Source organism: Eptesicus fuscus, chromosome 18, assembly GCF_027574615.1.
Source record: "Eptesicus fuscus isolate TK198812 chromosome 18, DD_ASM_mEF_20220401, whole genome shotgun sequence".
Taxonomy (NCBI): Eukaryota; Metazoa; Chordata; class Mammalia; order Chiroptera; family Vespertilionidae; genus Eptesicus; species Eptesicus fuscus.
The window spans coordinates 857,475-870,807 of NC_072490.1; the positions used below are offsets into that span (position 1 = coordinate 857,475).

General features: G+C 55.1%; 1 protein-coding gene across 16 annotated transcripts in view; it reads right to left on the reverse strand.

Moving 5' to 3' along the window:
* Positions 1–5,561, reverse strand: part of MAP4 (microtubule associated protein 4) — a 111,670-nt gene extending 106,109 nt beyond the window's left edge. For 7 of the 16 annotated variants that reach the window (XM_054729588.1, XM_054729585.1, XM_054729587.1 and 4 more), the window contains exon 1: positions 5,423–5,556. The gene's annotated coding sequence lies outside the window, so the exon portion shown is untranslated. Of the gene's footprint in view, positions 1–5,422 lie in introns of all 16 variants that reach the window. The other 9 variants (XM_054729575.1, XM_054729577.1, XM_054729576.1 and 6 more) reach the window with 4 other exon arrangements.
* Between the last annotated feature and the right edge of the window lie 7,772 nt (positions 5,562–13,333).

A 13,333-nucleotide genomic window follows, 5' to 3' on the forward strand; every position in this document is an offset into this window, starting at 1 on the left:
CCGGATGAAGCCGGGGCTGTGAGGGAAGCCTGGGGTTCGGGTGCCAGAGGGAAGCCGGTGGCAGCAGCCAGGGGAAGGCCTACTCTTGCACGAATTTTGCGCACCGGGCCTCTAGTATATATATATACTAGTACAGAAGCCCGGTGCACGAAATTCATGCACTCGGGGGGAGCGGGGAGTCCCTCAGCCGGGCCTGCACCCTCTCCCAGTCCGGGAGCCCTCAAGGGATGTCTGACTGACGGCTTACGCCTGCTGCCTGGGGGGAGCGGGCCTAAGCCAGCAGTCGGACATCCTTAGCGCTGCCGCAGAGGCAGCAGAGGCTCCTGCCACCACCACTGCACTCGCCAGCCGTCAGCCCAGCTTCTAGCTGAGTGGCACTCCCCCTGTGGGAGCGCACTGACCACCATGGGGCAGCTCCTGCGTTGAGGTCTGCCCCTGGTGATCAGTGCGCATCATAGCAACTGGTCGTTCTGCCATTCGGTCAGTTTGCATATTACCCTTTTATTATATAAGAATATACATAGAGAGAGAGAGAGAAGAAAGGAGGAGGAGGAAGAGGAGGAGGAAGAGAGGAGAGACAGGCAGAAATAAACAGATATATGTATGTATATCTGGGTAACTATACCAGTACTTGCACGTATGTCCTAGCTCTGCTCCCTAAGCGGGCCTAGGAGCAGTGATATCCCAGTTCATTTAGAAACCAGATCTTGGCATCTAAATATTTTTCTCCAATAAAATAAACCAGAGCTCCTGAGAAATGGCTGATTCTAGGGCTGGAGTAGGAAAAATACACGATGAGACTGGAGCATCTTGCAACACCAAAAAGTAAAAATGCTCCCCCCACCCTAGCCAGTTTGGCTCAGTGGGTAGAGCGTCAGCCTGTGGACCAGAGGGTCCTGGGTTCGATTCCGGTCAAGGGCATGTACCTTGGTTGCAGGCACAACCCCAGTAGGAGGTGTGCAGGAGGCAGCTGATGGATGTTTCTCTCTCATCGATGTTTCTAACTCTCTATCCCTCTCCCCTCCTCTCTGTAAAAAAATTAATTAAAAAAAATACATATATATATTTTTTTTTAAGTAAAAGTGCTCCCCCCACCACCCAAAAAAAGGGACATGTCAAGAGAACATAGATGCCAATGGCCAAAGCTGAAAGAATATCAGCAACAAATTATAGTACTGGATTACAAAAACCCCAAAAAAATTCAGGAATCCATACTGAATTTAATAAATGGTGAGTAAATAATGGGAGAAGGGTACAAATGCTCCTTACAGAAGAATTCCAAGTGATAAATGAAGAATGAGGGAACTAGAAAATCACAACTAGAATGGCGCAGTCATTGCTGCTGCAGACAAGTCAGTGAATGACACTTAAAGGAAAATCAGACCTTTGTATAGCCTCACAGAATCTCCTCCAAAATATTTACCAACTACCAGGGGTGTTCTAACATACGCTCACAAATTATCTGATACTCGTCCCTTCAGGAAGTGGAGCTTCATTCCCTTCCCGAGTGGGGGCCTGACTTGGCGACTCATTTCTAGCTTCTACCAAATAAATGAAGGAAACAAAACAATAGTCACTATAGTGAAACCAGGCAGACACTACCTTACGCTAACAAAGTTAACTTTAACGAAATAATAATAGTAAACTAATACTGATTTCTTTATTTTGATAACTGTATCATGGTTATATAAGATGTTCACATTAAGGAAAGCTAGATGAAGAGTATAGGGAAATTCTGTATTATCTTTATAACTCTTCTGCAAATCTAAAATTATTTCAAAATAAAATATTTTTAAAACTGCATTTTCCTGATAAAATCAGAAAGAACAAGGAAACTTTATAAATAAATTTTTTAAAATATTTAAATATATGCAAACTAATAAGATGTGTTTTAAGGTAAGATTAACTTTTTTTTTAATTTGTATTTTATTTTATTGATTTTTTACAGAGAGGAAGGGAGAGAGAGAGTTAGAAACATCCATGAGAGAGAAACACCAATCAGCTGCCTCCTGTATACCCCCACCGGGATGTGCCCGCAACCAAGGTACATGCCCTCGACCGGAATCGAAACCGGGACCCTTGAGTCCGAAGGCCGAAGCTCTATCCAATGAGCTAAACTGGTTTCGGCAAGATTAACTTTTTTAATCTATAAAGAATCACAGAAGTGGGTTGACTTTCAAGTTTAAAATTTTAATGACACACAAAATATTTCACCACAATGTCTGTAAAAGGTTAGCCTAGAAGAGCTGATTTCTGTGGGTACCTGCTGCTCCTCCACACTGCCAGAAATACTGAATAAACACTCACAATATGATTTTCAAAAAAGGGGGTAACCTAGAGAGCTCTAGGAAGGTATTGAGTATGATTCCTCATATATATACATCCGTTTGCTTTATCCCCCCCGCCCCCACTTTCTTTAAATATATTTCTATTGATTTCAGAGAGAGGGGAGAGGGAGAGAAAGAGAAACATCAAGGATGAGAGAGAATCACTGACCGGTTGCCTCCTGCACAGCCCCCACTGGGGATCAAGCCCACCACCCAGGCATGTGCCCTGACTAGGGATGGAACTGGGACCTCTTGGTCATCGGTTGACGCTCAACTGCTGAGCCACACCGGCCAGGCCCCTTTCTTAACCCTAATTGTTCTCAACACACTCACTCCCAGCAAGAAGTCCACAGTAACCTGCTTCTAAAGGTGTCATTTAGAAAGACAAAGTGAAATCATTGATATTTACTCCCTTTCGTTTTCAAATTGACAAAATCCAATGAAGCAACAAGATGACTTCCATTGGGTCAGAATACTCCTTTCATATTTTCTTGCTTCCTAAGGAAAAATAAAACCTACATATCAAATACCCATGCTTAATGTTAAGAAGGAAGGGTAGGAGACAGGGGAAAGCCATGAAAAAAATTTGAAGTATCACCCTGGCCAGTGTGGCTCACTGGATAGAGCATGGGCCTCTGGACCGAAGGGTCCCAGGTTCAATTCCAGTCAAGGGCATATGCCCAGGTTGCAGGCTCCATCCCAGTGGGAGGCATGTGGGAGGCAGCCCATCCATGATTCTCTCTCATCATTGATGTTTCTGTCTCTCTCTCCCTCGCCCTTCCTCTCTCCCTTCCTCTCTGAAACCAATCCTCTCTAATAAAGAGGAAATACGCTAATTGACCCTCATGCCATCACAAAGATGGCGGCACCACAGCCAATAAGGAGGGAATATGCTAATTGACTTCCATGCTCTCAAAGATGGCAGTGCCCACGGCCACAAGATGGCTGGCGGTGCCCAGTCCCCTCAGCCCCGCCGGGGCACCTGCCTCCAGAGTCCCCCACTCCCTCAGCCCCCAGCCGCCCAGGGCTGCCCGAGGCTCAGGTAACCAGGCCGGCCGAGGCTTGTGCTGCCGGCAGTGGCAGCAGCAGAGGTGTGATGGGGCGTGGTCTTCCCCTGATCGCTGGGTCTCCTCCCGCCCCTGAGGGCTCCGGGACTGTGAGGGGGGCAGGCCAGGCTGAGGGTCCCCCGCTCCAGTGCATGAATTTTCATGCATTGGGCCTCTAGTAAAAATTTTTTTTTTTTAATTTTTTGAAGTGTCAACAGCAAAAGTTTTCAGGGCCAAAGGATGGATCCCCAAATGCAGAAACAAGATCAGATAAAAGAACGAGATACTAAGATCAGGAAGAACCACCTCTCTGACTAAAACTAGTCCACCTATCTAAACATTGGTGGGAACTTTTAACACAAGTGAAGTATCTGGTGGGTGACAAATATATGAAGTGATGACTTAACACACAACTGAGACGGAGGGGAAAGCGTGTTAACAAGTCCCCCCCACCCAGGGGTGGGGTTGGTGGTTGAGTGCGACCAATGCACCAAGAGGTCATGGATTCAATGAGAGGTCGGGCACTTGCCAGGGTTTCGGGCTCCATCCCCAGTAGGGGGCGTGCAGGAGGCAGCCCATCAACGATTCTCTCTCATCCTTGATGTTTCTCTCTCTCTCCCCCTCCCTTCCTCTCTGACACCAATAAAAATAGATTTTTTAAAAAGCACGGAAGGAGTGTGGACTATCCAAGGACATCAATGTAAAAGACACCCCGCCCCCCCCCCCAAGGGAGACGCCCCGCTTCTCCGGAGCTGAGCGGAGCCCAGGTCCTGATGCACCGCAGGAGCCAGCCTCTCGCTTAGCAACTCCACTGTTGTCCACCAAACACCGGGCCCCGGACAACTGTTCGCCCTAAATCCCCGTGCGCGGCTCGGACTCGGGGCCGAGCTACAAAAATAGCTGCTGCGGCGGCTGCTCCCTCCATCCCGCTCAGCTGATGGCCGGGCCGGGTTACCCTCCAGGCCCGGAGCAGCTGGAGTCCCTCGCCACGCCCTTCCCCGGCCCCCGCAGCCCGGCAGCCGGCGCCCCCGCCCCCGGCAGCCAGGCTCGGCTCCCTCGGCCGGGCTGAGCGAGCACATTGCGAGCACAAATATCCCTGATGCAATGCCACAACCATCCCGGGAAGGAGCGGCGGCCGCTGCCAGCAGCGCGGCGGCGGGGGAGTGGGCGGGAGACCCGCGCGCTCGCAGCCAGCCGCCGGCACAGCTCCGCAGCCAGCAGGGCGAGCAGGAGGCCCCGGAGCGGCGCTGGAACCGGACCGCAGGGCGCGGGGCGGACGGGGGTTTCCAGGAGCAGCACGCTGCCCCCGGGGCTGGGCCCCACGCGCGAGCCGCGGTGCAGTCCTGCCCCTCCCACACGCACGTCGCGCGCGCGGCCCCCCGCGGGCTAATGTCACTGCAGGAGCGCCGGGCGGCAGACGGGGCTGAGCCGCAGCCTCGGGGCCCGGGAACGTGGCCGGCGGCCCCCGGGTCCCTATCCCCATCCTCGCGCCCCACCGTGACTGCCGGCGCCGCTCCGCACCCCGCGGCCAGACCCAGGCTCAGTCCCCCCCAGACGGTGTCGGGGCCGCCGCGCGGGGGGACGGCCCCGCCGGGCCTGCTTCCCGGCGCCCCCGCACCCGACACCCGCCCCAAGGTGCGGGGGGCCCCGCCGCAGCCGACCCCCCAAGTCCTCACAGGACGACCTTCCAGGGCATTCCCCGCCGTCCCCAGCCCCACCCAGGCCCCGACACCACCGACCCCGCTCCCGCGGCTCAGCCCCGTCCGAGCCCGAGGCGCCTCGCGGCCCCACCGCTCCAGCCCCCGCGAGCGGCCCTCTCCGCCCGCCCGCCCGCCCCGCGGGCCCCCACGTCCCGCCGGGAAGACTCGGAAGATCACGCCCGCGGGCCCCCCGCCGGCCGCCCCGCGTCCCCGCAGGCGGGTGGCCACCGCCCTGCCCCGCCTCAGGCGGACCCCGCGGGGTCCCGGCGACCGCGGGGCGCGGCTCGGGCAGCCCCCGGCCGGTGGGGAGCCCGCCCCTCCGACGGGCCGCGCCTGCCGCTGCACCTACCCGCCGCCGCCGCGCCGGAGCTGGAGCCGAGGAGCCTGGACAGGGCCGGGAGCAGCCGGGAGGCGCCGGGAGCCAGCGAGCGAGCCCGAGGGGCGGGGCGCGGGGAGGCGGCCGCTTCCTCGTCGCCCTCTTGAGGGCCAGCGCGTGGGCGGGGCGCCGCCGCCGCCTATCCCGCGGGCTCCGCGGATCCGGCCAATGAGCGCGGCGAGGGGGCGGGCGCACGGCCGGGCGGACCAATGGGCGCCGGCCCCGCCGCCTCGACCTTGCGGGAGTAGCGGCGCGAGCGCCGGGCGGTTGGGGGCGAGGTGCGCCGGGGGGCCTGCCTCCTTCCCCGGACCCGCCCGTTAGCGGGAGGCCCGCGGCAGGCCCGCCGCCGGCGCCCGTGCGATGTCGTCGCTTCTCTTCGAACTTGGGGGCCGGGAGCAGGGGGGACGCGAGCGGCCGGGAGCACGCGGCCGGGGCTGGGTCTCGCGGCCGCCCGGCCCGCGGGCTCTGTGACGTCACCGGGCGGGGCGGGGCGGGGCGGGCCAGCTGGTCGCCGGAGGGAACCGCGGGGGGCGGGGGGCGGGGGCCGAGGGCGTGGCTGGGGGGGCCTTTCCAGAGCCGCTTTGTCACCCGCCGCGAGTGACGTGGCTGGTCCGAGCCGATCTGTGCCGTCTGTGTAGAAAACCTACCAGATTTGCGACATTTAATACCAAAAACATGTAAAACGTCGCATTCACAATTTTTATATTGATGATTGTGAGTCGGGTAATTGATTACAAAGTTAATTACAATTTTGTACATATTTGGTTAAGTAAAATGTATTTAAAATAACCTCGTGTTTCCTTTTGCTTTTTGATATATACTAAGTTGATTGGGGTGACATAGGTCAGCATGAACATACAGGTTTCATGTGTGTCTTTGTGCTTTTTAAAATGTGCCCACTCGGGCCCTGGCCGGTGTGGCTCAGTGGATAGAGCGTCGGCCTGCGGACTGAAGGGTCCCAGGTTCGGTTCCGGTCAAGGGCATGTACCTCGGTTGTGGGCACCTCCCCAGTAGGAGGTGTGCAGGAGGCGGCTGATCGATGTTTCTAACTCTCTTCTCTCCCTCTCCCTTCCTCTCTGTAAAAAACCAATAAAATATATTTAAAAAAATAAAATGTGGCCACTCAGAAACTTAAAATTACTATTGGGTTATATTTCTGCCGGGTAGCACTGGTCCCGGCTGGAAAGTGACCGCAGACGCCTACTGAGTGCGCCCTGTGTCCCAGGCCCGTCTGTAAGCAGTGATACCTAACGTCTCATGGTCAAGCCCGCCGGTTGGCATCAGGGTGCTCATCCTCGCCTTAGGGATGGGGACACACACACAGAGGGTTAGGGCCTGCCCTAAGGTCAGCCCGCCAGGCCTGGAGGCGCCGACGCAGCAGCCAGGTGCCAGAGCAGGCTCTGAACTCAGAACTTGTGAACGCCCTGGTTTCAGGTCTGGCTCTGCCCTTTCTTTTTTTAATATATATTTTTTTATTGATTTCAGAGAGGAAGGGAGAGGAGAGAGAGAAACATCCATGATGAGAGGGAATCATGGATCAGCTGCCTCCCGTACACCCCACTCTGGGGATCGAGTCTGCAACCCGGGCCTGTGTCCCCGACCAGAATCAAACCCGCAGGCCTCCACTGAGCCAGACCAGCTGGGGCCGGCTCTGCGACTTTCTGACTGTGTAACCCAGCGGTCGGCAAACTCATTAGTCAACAGAGCCAAATATCAACAGTACAACGATTGAAATTTCTTTTGAGAGCCAAATTTTTTAAACTTAAACTATATAGGTAGGTACATTGTTATTAACTTAATTAGGGTACTCCTAAGCTGGCCTTTGCTAAAAACGTGGTATTTTGTGGGAGAGCCACACTCAAGGGGCCAAAGAGCTGCATGTGGCTCGAGAGCCGCAGTGGTGTAACCTTAGAGAAGTTAAGCTTCAGTTGCCTTATTTATAAAAGTGCGATAACGGTGGGGGGGGGGGGGGGCAATGGTAAGATATGTACACATATAATACCTTAATAAAAAACAATTGAAAAAAAAATGCGATAACATAGTTCCTAGCCTCTGTCATCGTCACTGTTGGGGGGACCTAGAGGTAGTGCCGAGGTCGTTAAACTTGGACTCTGGACCAGGCTCCCTGTGTGCGACCTGCGCACTGATACTTAAGAGTCAGGCGAGCGTGTAGAAGACAGTTTCTCTCTCAACCGTGAAACAGGTAATAATGGTCCAACCTCATTAGGGTTTTATGTGGATCAGATGTGTTAATCAGGTAGTAAAGTGCTTAGAAGGGTGCCGCGCGCTTCACAAACACAGAGTACCGTTAAACGATTACAATGACGTGTTAACAGCATGTACCAATATGAAGGGATGAAGAATAAAAAAAATAAATGGAAAAGGTCTAGAACTATGACCGCGGAGCCCTGGAAAGAACGTTAGGCCAATTACAGAGAACTGAAAAGACCGATGCAGGTCACACACCAACTGGGAAGCCAGGTGCCTGGCCTTAGCTGGTAGTGCTCAGTGGATAGAGCGTCAGCCTGCAGACTGAAGGGTCCTGGGTTTGATTCTGGTCAAGGGCACATGCCCGGGTTTCAGGCTTGATCCTTAGTAGGGGGTGGGCAGGAGGCAGATGATCCATGATTCATCATTGATGTTTCTATCTCTCCCTCTCCCTTCCTCTCTGAAATCAATAAACATATATATTTATTTATTTATTTATTTTTTTATTTTTTTTTTTTAAAGAAGAAGAAGAAGAAGCCAGGTGCCTTGGGCCCACAGTCACACTTACCCAGGCTCCAGCAGGGGGACTGCCCTTGCAAGCCTGAAGGCATTCATCCAACAGACTGAGCGCCTGCGTATCAGGAAGGCGTGTGGGGACAAAGATAATGAAATCGGCTCCTGTCCTGGTGAAATCAGCGTCACTCACACCGAAGCCCACAGATTTTGTCTGAGCACGAACTTAACTCCCGCAGGAAAACACATAGGTGGCAGCTAAACAAAGTTCCACCGACCCCTCCTGCTCCCCGGAGCAGCCAGCCCCAGGGGCTGTCCCTGGCTTCATGAACGGAGTCGGCTTTGAGCTCCTCACAAGCCGGAAGGCCAGGAAAACTCAAAAGCATAGGAACCTGCCGCTCCTTCTTTACCGTTGCATGTCACCATGCTTCATGGATCCCAAGCTCGACACCCAGGAGTCATTCCCAATGACCCCCTTCCCGCCCCCCGCTCAGGCCTACCTGGTGCTGCTGCTGCCTCAGCAATGTCTCCATCACCCGGACCGCTGCTCTGACCCCGTCCCTTCCCCCGGGGACGGTCACAGCGCCCTCCCCGCCCTGCCTCCACCTGCCTGGGTCCAAGTTTCACAACTTCTGCACCACCTCCTCCTGCCCCCTCTGTGGCAGCACCCACCCCGCACGTGGTGATTATTGATGTAAATGGGGATCTGCCCTGGTAGATTGCTTCTCGATATACAGGTTCCTTGCCTTCACCGCCCGTGGGGGAGGACATTCCTTCCAGTTCCGGGACACCCAGGAGGGAAGCACAGATCCCCAGCAGCTCCGAGCCGGACAGGGTCTTACCGACATCCAGTCCCAGGTTTCAGGACATGTTCTTGAGGCCCTCCAAGTTCACAAAACCACATTTTAGAGTTCTCCGATGTATGTATTATGCATGAAAAGCATGGTCTATATCAGTGGTCGGCACACTGCGGCTCTCGAGCCACACGCGGCTCTTTGGCCCCTTGAGTTTTTAGCAAAGGCCAGCTTAGGAGTGCCCTAATTAAGTTAATGACAATGTACCCACCTATATAGTTTAAGTTTAAAAAATTTGGCTCTCAAAAGAAATTTCAATCGTTGTACTGTTGATGTTTGGCTCTGTGGACTGAGTTTGCCGAACACTGGACTATATTTATTCATCCAGACTATGACGGCAGTGCTGGGCAGGACTCAGACATGAGCAAAGCCCAGTGGTTGAGCCTAGAGACGTCTCTCCTGTTTCAATGTAAACTTCTTCCGTGGCTTCCCATTGCACTGACGTCCTGGCAACGGCTCTTCAGACCCTGTGCTGTCTCTCTTCCATCTCACCTCCTCAGCTGCCTTATTTCTCACTGTGCCCACCACCATCTGCCTCCTCTGTTTCTTTTTCTTTTAATTTTTTTAATCCTCACCTGAGGATGGTTTTCCATTGATTTTTAGAGAGAGCGGGAGGGGGAGAGACAGAGAAAGAGAAACATCGATGTGAGAAAGACACATCACCTGGTTGGTTGCCTCTTGCACTCGCCCTGACCAGGGCCCAGGTCGGGGAGAGCCTGCAACCGAGGTCCGTGCCCGTGACCGGAATCAAACCGGGACCCTTTGGTCCGCAGGCCGACGCTCTATCCACTGAGCCACACCAGCTAGGGCTCTGTTTTCAGTTGAATTTATTGGGGTGACGTTGGTTAATAAAACCCCATGGGCGTCAGGGGTACATTTTACCAGACGCCGTCTGTATATTGCGTTGTGTGCTCGCCACCCCGGGACCTTCCCTCAGGACCTTCCTCACGCTGATTCCTCTGTCCATCCTAACCCGTAGGCAATAACATTTCTGCACAGAAAACTTGGGACGGTCTACAACCAGCATGTCAAAGTCGCGGCCGGTGGGCCGCATGCTCGGTAAACGCGAGTCTGACATGCTTGATCCACAAACTATTAGAATTAATAAGAATTCCACAAGGTTACCACATACAGTTAACACACATAAAGGAGTAGCATTTCTATATACCAATCATCAATTACAAAATGTGATATCAAAAAAAGCTCTCCTTCACTACCATGAAACAGTAAAATCAATATGGAACTTAGGAATAAACCTAACAATCCTATCCTATATAATAAAAGCCTAATATGCAAATTGTTCCATCGGGAGTTTGACCGCTCACTATGACATGCGCTGACCACCAGGGGACGGCACAGAACATGGCAGGCATCAGAGACGCGGTGCTGGCAGCGGGCCACAGTGGAGGCGCTGCCGGCCCCGATGGGCCCCAATGAGAGCAGGACCGTGGTGGGATGGTGGAGCAGGTGTGAGCGGGGCCTGATCACCCCATGGGTAGCCCTGCAGATGGCAACCAGCGGTGGCGGTGGCGGGGAATGGGGCTGCCACTCAGCTCCCAGGCACTGAGGGAGCAGGGTGGGGGGAGGAGGAGGATGGACACCCAGCCCCGATTGATCACCCCGCAGGTGGGCTGGTGGAGCAGGTGAGGGGCAGCGCCAGGCCATGGCGGGATGCCAGGCGGGGCTGCGGGGCTGTGAGGCTGGGGGCGTGAGCTGGGGCCCAATCCCCGCAGGCCACCCCGAGGGACCTCACCCGTGCACAGATTTGTGCACTGGGCCTCTAGTGGGGCTATAAGACTCCTATAGAAAAACATTATAAAACTACAATTTAGAGAGAAAGTATAGGGATTACCTTGATGCTTTCCAGGTAGGAATCTCTGGTTGAAATTTCTTAGTACCAATGCTTGTCAGATAAATTCGCAATTACCAATTTGTATCATAATTTATGATGTTTATGTTAGAATTCCATAGGGGGAGAGAAATGTAGTTACACTGGAGGCCCGGTGCATGAAAATCCGTGCACCGCCGCGGGGCGGGGGGGGGGGGGGGGGGGCGGTCCCTCAGCCCGGCCTGCGCCCTCTCACAGGCTGGGAGTCCTCAGGGGATGTCCTACCGATGGACACCCTAAGCTGCAGTCTGGCCTCCCTCTGCCCGCTGGCATTGCCTTGGCTGGCCTGATGCCATCTGCTTGCCGGCCTCCACCCCCCCCCCCCCCCCCCCGTCAACCGGTCGTTCCGCCGTTTGGTCGATTTGCATATTGCACTTTTATTATATAGGATGGGTTAGAATTTGAATAGGTGAGATCATTGAGTCACGTCAAGAACCCATAAAAAAATGGCAGAGCCCAGCCAGTGTGCTCAGTGGTTGAGCATTGACCCATCCGCCAAGAGGACGCCAGCTCTCTCTCATCGATGTTTCTCTCTCTCTCGCTCCCTCTCCCTTCCTCTCTCTCTCTAAAATAATAAATTTTTTTAAAGTGGCAGAATCCAGCCGAAACCGGTTTGGCTCAGTGGATAGAGCATCGGCCTGCGGACTGAAGGGTCCCGGGTTCGATTCCAGTCAGGGGCATGTGCCTTGGTTGCGGGCACATCCCCAGTGGGGGGTGTGCAGGAGGCAGCCGATCGATGTTTCTCTCTCATCGATGTTTCTGATTCTCTATCCCTCTCCCTTCCTCTCTGTGAAAAATCAATAAAATATATCTAAAGTGGCAGAATCCAGACTTGAACTCATATTCTGAGTCTTAGGTGGGTGCCTGTCGAGCCCACCCCATCTTTCACCTTTGAAATTGTGACGTGTAGAGACGTGGCAAATGGACCAACGACTCAAAGCCCCGAGCACGTCCACCCGCCTGCCCAGGCTCCTTTGCAGTCGGGACGCTACGTGCCTCCTGGATGGAGCTTTCAGGTAAGTCTTCCTTTTTCCGGTCTTTAATGTGTTTTTACTGATTTCAGAGAGAGGGAGGGAGAGAGAGAGGGAGAGAGGGAGAGGGAGAGAGGGAGAGAGAGGGAGAGGGAGAGAGAGAAAGAGAGGGAGGGAGAGGAAAAGGGGGAGAGGGAGAGGGAGGGAGGGAGATGGAGGGAGGGAGAGGAAGGGAGAGGGAGGGGAGGGAGAGGGAGAGAGAGGGAGAGGAGAGGAAGAGGGAGGGAGGGAGAGGGAGAAGCACCAATGATGAGAGAGAATCATCGATCGGCTGCCTCCTGCTCGCCTCCCACTGGGGATCGAGTCCACAACCCGGGCCTGTGCCCTGACCGGGAATTAAACCCTGACGTCCTGGTTCATAGGTTAATGCTCAACCCCTGAGCCACACCAGCAGGCTCAGGTAAGCCTTTAAAAAAGACAAACAGCTTCATTTCTTTCTCCCGCCTGGATAGGGCACAATGCCTACAGGTGTGCGAAGCATCCATCTTCAGACAATAAGGACAGGAGCCGGGAGCTGAGGGTGAGGAAGGGGGTGGAGGCGGGAAACAGGTCCCTAACACCGGTCAGCAGCTACCCTCATCTTCCGCTGTGCACCCCGACCCCTACCCCTACCCCTACCCCTACGCCATCCTTCGTCAGTAAATCTCCTTTGAAACTTGCAGTGAAACGCAGTCCCACGGGTTCCTGGGGTAGACGCCGCGGACTGCGGGCTGAGAACTGCCATCGCCGCCCCAGCGCTGCCAGGAACACGCCGCGGCCTTGCACTGGGCTCGCCATTCCCCATCCTGGGCCTCGGGTCCCTGGTCTCTGTCAGGGGGAGAACGAGGCGGCCCCTTCGCCCTGGCTTCCTGGGACCTCGCGGTGCAGCGTGGGGTGTGCAGGTGGGACTTCCTGCCCCTCGAGGCGACCACTGCGTCCACGTGCAGAGTGACTCCTCGCTCCTGCGGCCTCGGGGCTCAGGACAGGGCCTGGCCCTCCCGAGGGGATGAGACCCCGCACACCCGGGCGGCTTTCCCTGCACACAGTCCAGCGGGTCCTCCTACTCTCCTCCTTGGCTCGTTGCGTTTACATATCCCCAGGGGGAGGCCACGGGGTTCTGCTCCAAAACTAGGGGTCGCTGCGCCCCCTCTGCCCTCAGCCCGCTGTGCAGTGTCTCCTCTTGGGCCTCAGGTCCGTCCTTGTTGCAGACCCGCAAGGGCCGTCAAGCCCGGGCATCGGAGACTCAGTTCCGCCTGAGCCTCCTCTCCCTCCCGTGAGGGGGGCTCCCAGGCGCTGTCTCTGCTCCTGGAGCCGCAGCTGAGGCTCTGCACCCCGAGGGAGGCGGGCTCGGGGATCGGCCCTGTTCTGAAGACGGCGAAGCAGATTCGGGGACACGGAGAGACGTGCCCCA